Source organism: Echinops telfairi, unplaced genomic scaffold (assembly GCF_000313985.2).
Source record: "Echinops telfairi isolate 266 unplaced genomic scaffold, ASM31398v2 ScPeMD7_49;HRSCAF=173, whole genome shotgun sequence".
NCBI classification, from domain to species: domain Eukaryota; kingdom Metazoa; phylum Chordata; class Mammalia; order Afrosoricida; family Tenrecidae; genus Echinops; species Echinops telfairi.
In genome coordinates this window covers 929,009-936,366 of record NW_022103947.1, presented here as the reverse complement: position 1 = coordinate 936,366, position 7,358 = coordinate 929,009, and positions in this window count along the sequence as shown.

Below are 7,358 nucleotides of genomic sequence, written 5' to 3'. Positions count from 1 at the left end.
AATGCAATGAAGCTAGAAATCAATAACAGCAAGCAAGACAAGTGAAAATAAACAAACATGGATATTAAACCACATAGTATTAATGAGTCAAGGGAGATATTACACATTTTTTTCAGACTCAAATGAAAATGGAAGCACCACATACTGAAGCACAAGGGGATATAACAAAGGCAGTACAACTTTTTAAAAGTACATATTGAGATACTAACTTCAAAGCTGGTCATTCTAACCCACTAGCTTCTCCTTGAGCAAAGTATGAGACTTTCTGCTCCCTCAAAGATATACAGCCTTAAATACCACAGCACAATTCTGCTCTATTCCATAGGGTCTCTATGAGTCAGAATCAATTTGATGACAATCTGTGTTAGGCAGGATTCTCTAGAGAAACAAAACCAGGACACTTATGATTATATATGTATATATAAGAGGATAGATTTATACAGTACAAAGTAATATAACAGCTAATTAGTCAACACAGCAGTGCAGCGGGCTCAATCAACTCACTTCTATGGAATAGTTAATATACTGGAAGTCCTTCAAATCATGAGGGCTTCTGGGTCCAAGGCCAAGGAAGCAAATATCTGAGTCCTCCCATGGGCAAAGCAGGCAGAGTTCACTCATAGGCAGCAAACAGCAGGGCAGTTCACCAACTGTCAGCAACCCAGAAGCTTAGCAAAGCAGGCCTGGATGGGATATCAAACTCAAACAATGCCAGACAACAGGATCCACCAGTCTAAACTCAAGTGATGTACATACTAGCAGTGTGGCAAAGCAGGTCTCAAAAGAACCTCAAGCTCTAGCAACACAATCCATGGGTTGGCTGCAGCTCACAAGTTGAGGCAGAAAACTAGCTCAAGTAGCTGCAAGCTGGTCTGATCACCAAAGAGCAAGAGAGAAAAGGGCGGGCCTTGCAGAGCCATTTATCTCTTTGTCCTCCCATCAAACTACAACCTGATTAATACTATGGCATAATCAACCTACCTATCACACAGTGGGTTTTTCTGTTTGTTTTTAACAAGAAATAAGAAAGTTCTCAAATAAACATCCTTTATAAATTGAGAAACCAGCAAAAGATATAAAATGAAATCCAAACCTTTCAGAAGAACAATTTAAAAACAGAGATCAAAAATACATAAAATGAAAAACATTAAATAATTGAGAGCATAAAAAGCCATAACATAGTTGATTTTTTTACAAAGAATTAAAAAAATTTTTAATCTAGCATTTACTTAGCTTGACAAAGAAAATAAGAGGAATAGCCACACACACACACACAGATGTTACCTCTGACCTGAAAGAAAGAGAATTACGAGATAATATTATGGATAACTGTATGGCAGCAATCTGGATGACCCAGTCAGAGGAGCTAATTCTTAGAAGCATGCAACCTAAAAATTGTGACTGAAGAAGAAGCAGAAACACTCAACAGACTCCTCACAAGTGAAGACATTGAATTAGTGATCAATATATTTCCAAGGAGAAAAAAATCTTGGACCAAATAATTTTTATTTGGGAATTCTACCAAATACTTAGAGAACAACTGATAACAGTATTGATAAATGGAAGGAAAACTGTATAACTATTCTATCAAGCAAAGATATCTCTGACACAAGAAAAGAAAAGATGTTAACTGCTTAATGAACTTGGGACATGTTGTAAGGAGAGACAAGCCCCTAGAATAAGACATTATTCTTGGTAAAGTTGAAGGACAGCAAAAAAGAGAAAGACCTCTGATGAAATGAATTGACACAAAGACTCTAATAATAAGCTCAAACATAACAATTGTGAGTAGGTGCGATACTGGGCAATATTTATTTTGTAGTATGTATGGACACTATAAGTCAGAAATGACTCACAGCACCTAACAATAACAGCACTTGCCAAACCACTGAGAATCCTACCTCACCTAGGTTGACACAAAATCTTAACTATCACAATTTAGTTGACAAAAGGCTGGGGAGGTACATCCATGCTTTGAACTGTTAAACAAAAGATTACTATTAATCTAGTAGAAGAAATTGATTGAATATTGTTTAATATGCAAGTTCCATATCAGGGAAACATTTCAGCTAGAGAACCTCTAAAACCTTTAACCCAAATCATATTGGCATTATCATGGAAAGAGGGTAATACTTAACAGAACTGATAAACATTTTGTGGTCAGGGAAGATTTCATACAACCTTGTCTTGTAGAACCATTGAAGTAATTACCTATTTACCCTAACCTACAGCTCCAGTCTGGTCTTTATAATAATCTCTGTTTCAGAGAACTGACTGAATTCTTCAAAACAGTAACCACAAGATACCAACTAACATCCACAACTGTAGCCAAATTAAAAAAAAGAGAGAGAGATAATGAACAAATGATGGAGAGGTTGTGGTGAGATTGGAACTTTTATCAACTGCTCGTGGTCTGGTAGATGTGTACAACCACTGTGGAAGGCCTTAGGTTGGTACCTAAAACAGATGACAATTGAAATATCATGTGATCCAGAAGTATCAATGCTAGGCATATACCCCCCCAAATCAGAAGCAAATCATGAACAGATGTTTCCACCCTCATGTTCATCACAGCACACTGTTTACAATAGCAAGAAACTGAAAACAACCTAAATTTACATCAGTAGATGATTGGATAAAGAATCTCTGGTATATAAACACAATGGAATATTACACATCCCTTAAAAATAGCAATTAATCCAAGAAGCACCTCAATACTGGAAGTCATGCTGAGTGAAATTAGTCCTGCACAGAAAGACAAATTCTTTATGAGTGAGCTCAATGCTGTAGAATTAAGCAGCAAAATGGACATAAGCCTAGGCTTGTAGGGCTTCCACACTATTGACTGGGGGGCCAGACATCCTGGAAGAGAGCCTAACCGAAGCCAAGGAACCAGGCACCACCAGCACCAGGTAAGAATTTTGAGTATTTAGAAACACACCTGGTTGGAGAGCACTTTAAATTAGCCGGGATCAAATGGTCCAGGGAGGAGCAAGGTGGGTGTATGATGTGCGCATCAAGCAATCACACTCACAAACTCACCAGTCTACTTTACAGAGCACTCACAGACACACTCAACAAGCATTCTCATTAACAAACTACCAAACACTCTTCCACACACCGTCAACAAGCACTCACAGACACACTCACCAAGCACCCACAGACACAAACTTACCAAACACTCAAACATCTCGAGCATTCACATAAAATCTCAACAAACATTGTCATTAAACAACTCCCCCCAAACGCTCACACTCAAATTCAATAAGCGCTCACAGACACACTCACCAAGATACACAGACACAAACTCACAAAGTGCTCTCACACTGCAGTCACCAAGCACCCTTTCACACACAAACTCACGAAGCACACCAGCACACAAAAACCACTGAGTACTAATAACATACAACTCACCAAGCAATCTCACACATACAAACTCATGAAGCACTCACAGATGAAGACTCACCAAGGAGTCTTTCAGACACAGTCACCAAGCACTCTCTCACGCACACAAACACATAAACACTCACACACACACAAACACACAAAATCAGCAATCATGCACATACAAACACATCAAGCAACCATACTCACTAACTCACCAAACACTCTAGCATGACTAACACTCACATACAAACTCAAGAAGCATTCTCATTAAAGAAATCCTCAAAATCTCTCACATGCAAATTCAACAGGTGCTCACAGATACAAACTCACCAAACACACACAGACACAAATTCACAAAACACTCTCACATCACAGTTACCCAGCACTCTCTCACAAACAAATTTACCAGTATTCAGTCACACAAAAATCACTGAACACTAAAATTCAACTCACCAAGCATCTCACACATACAACATACCAAGCTCTCACAGAAGGACTCACCAAGAACTTTTTCATACAAAATCACCAAGCACTCTCTCACACACTCTAACATACCAAGCACTCGCTTACAAACTCAACTAGCATTCTCATGAGCAAACTCTCCAAGAATTCTCACACAAGTTCAGAAGGTTCTCACAGATACACACTCAACAAACACATACGGCACAAACTCACAAAGCACTTTCCAAACAGTCGCCAAGCACTTTCTCACACACAATCTCACCAAGCACTGAATCAAAAAAATCACTAAATACTATCATACAAACTAAACAAACAATCTTACATATACAAACTCACAAAGCACTCACAGACGGAAACTCACCAAGTGCTCTTTCATACACAGTCACCAAACACACAAACTCACCAGCACTCACAAACTCAAACACACAAAATCATTTACCACTCACATATAAGCACATCAAGCAATCACACTCACAAACTCACCAAACATTCTAACAAGGGGAGCATTCACATACAAACTCAACAAGCATTTTCTTTAACAAAACTCTGATACAAATTCAACAAGCTCTGATACAAATCTGATACAAAGCTCTAATACAAATTCAACAAACTCTGATGCAAGTTCAACAAATTCAACACTCTCAGAAAGAAACTCGCCAAGTACATACAGACACAAACTCACCCAACCTTCTACCGTGGGGAGCACTCACTACAAACTCAACACATTCTCATTAACAGACTCCCCAGGAACTCTCACAGAAATTCATCAGTGCTTACAGATAGAAACTCACCAGGCACTCGCAGACACAAACTCTCCCAACACTAACAAAAGGAGCACTCTCCTTCTAACTCTACAAGCTTTCTCATTAACAAAGTCCCCCACAACTCTCACACAAAATTTCAACAAGTGCTCACAAATTAAAAAACTCACTAAGCATACAGACACAAACTCACAAAGTGCTCTCACACCACTGTCACGAACCTCTCACACACAAACTCACCAAGCACTCAATCACACAAAAATCACTTGTACTAACACAACTCACCAAAAAATCTCACACATAAAAACTCAAAAAGAACTTATGGAAACTCACGAAGGATCTTTCATACACAACCACCAACCACTCTATCTCACAGACAAACTTACCAGCACTAACACACACAAATGCACAAAATCATTTATCACTTGCATAGGATGAATTGTGTTTTTGGTCTCATTCCTGTTCTTGGAGGTGTTGTGTGTTAGGGTTTTGATTTTAGCCTTATCCTCTTTTTATATGTGTGTGCTGTTAGCTATCAATTGACCCATGATTACCTCTTTTGCTGTGTCCCAAAGGTTTTGATATGTTGTGTTATCACGCTCGTTTGTTTCCAGGAATTTAAAAATTTTCTCCTTTATTTGTTTTATTACTCAGTCATTTTTAAGTATTATGTTGCTCAACCTCCATGGTTTGGCTTTGGGTGCCTTCTTGTCGTATTGTTTAATTCTAATTTTATAGCTTTGTGGTCTGAGAAGATTGATTGTAGGATCAGCTCCTCCTTTTCCCCCCTTCCCCCCAACTCTCGTGGCCCCTTGACAGATTACAGCTTGTTATTATTTTCAAATCTCACACGACCACTGTCTCCCTTCCCCTCTGGTTTCTGTTGTTTTTTCCCCGGGATGGGTGTGTGTGTTTATATGTCATTCATTGGGATTGGTGTCCCTCTTCACCCACCTCTCCCCCACTAGCCCTACCCTTTTGGTATCACTATTTCCATTCCTGTTCCTGGGTTCCATGTATCATGAGTTTATCTCTTGCCTATAGCTATGTACATGCTCCTGTATAGTCCAATGTGGGAAGTAGCACTGGGGTCATGATAGTGGGGGGTGAGGAGACCTCAAGGGATCAGAGGTATATTGCATGATCCATTGGTTCTCTATTGCACCTTGGTTGATTCATCCCCTCCCTACAACCCCTCTTTATCCACAGATGAGCTTTGGGTCTCTCCTCCAATCTCCCCCATTCTCACCAATGCATTTTTGTTTGTTTGTTGTGAATCTTCTGATGCCCACTGCCTGGTCTTGATGACACCACACAATCGCACCGGCTGGTGTGCTTCTTCCATGTTGGGCTTGTTACTTCATTTTTGGATGGCTGCCTGTTTGATTTTAAGACCCCAGACACTTCACCACATCTTCTTATGCACCCATTTTGTCTTCAGCGATTATGTGTGTGGTGGTGGTGGTGGTGGTGGTGTGTGCATCACAGATTGCCAATCTGTTCGAATGAAGTGTTCGTGTATTGAGGGAAGGTAAGAGCTGAGGCCCAAGGTCTGTCTACAGCCTCAGGGTATTGCCTTATAAATATATGTACATAGGCCAATACCTCTACTTTTTTATGGATTAATGTATTTTCATAAATACCCACCTCTGTAATATCCCTCTCTATACCTTTGCTTCCTAGAGCTTACCTCTGTATCCTTTTGCCTCATCCTGTCCCACATCACTTTCCCTCTTCTTCCACCTCTTAGTACTTCCTCTAGATTGGCATTGCTTTAATACTCACAGGATCTCTACATCCTTCTAGATGTTGGTTTTGAATCCCTAGTTGTTCCCCGGTCCATGATGCTGTCTTTTCACCATACCCTTCTCCCTGCCTTGTTCTTCCCCGTAGACCTTCCGGGGCTGTTGGCCTGTTGCTTTCTCTCCAAGTTTCCCTCCCATGTCTGTCCCATATAAGTAGATAAACCAGCAAGGTCCTAGTCCAAACAATAAGAAAACATACAGTTGGAAAATAGAGAGAGAGGGAAAAAAAAAACCTACATAGACTCAAGTCTGTTTGCTGGCTCCCATGAGTCCCTCCCCACAGGTCCTCGGGAAGATCCAGGGGCTAGCCCTCCTGGCCTAAAATCCATTCTTGGGGCTCCTCAGGGGCTCTGTGGATTGACTTTACTCCAATTGCTGATCTGTTATGTTTACATCTCCATTATTGTCCTCTGTCACCGTGTGCTCTTGTTAGGGGACAACATATCTTGAGCTGTTGTCAGTCCTACAGACTACTCTGTGCCTCAGCAGCTTGGTGCAGGGACATCATCCTCTGGGCTTGGTGTGCCTATACAGATTTTAGCCTATACAGATTCTAGCCTATATAGATTCTAGGCCAACTGTTCTTTTCCCTTTTTCCTTCTTGGTTTGCTTGGCATGATAAGTCAATTCCTTTCCTCCACCTGAAGGTCTAATGTCATTCTCTGCAGCACGCACTTGCAGGGCGATGGTCCGACTGGCTTTAATTGGGGCCAGCCCCGTCATCCAGTCTTTTCATGCATTCCTCCACGTGGTTATGTTGCCCTCCTGGTTTGGTGCTCTGTGGTGGGGTCTGTATGCACACTCAAATTCTGCGGAGACACAACCAATACTCTTCCCCTGGGTTGGTTAGTGCCCTGTTTCACCCATGTCATCATCTCACTTTCTCCCCACCCCTGTTCTCCCTCCTCCTTCCCTGTTTCCCTCGTTCCCCTTCTTTATGTTG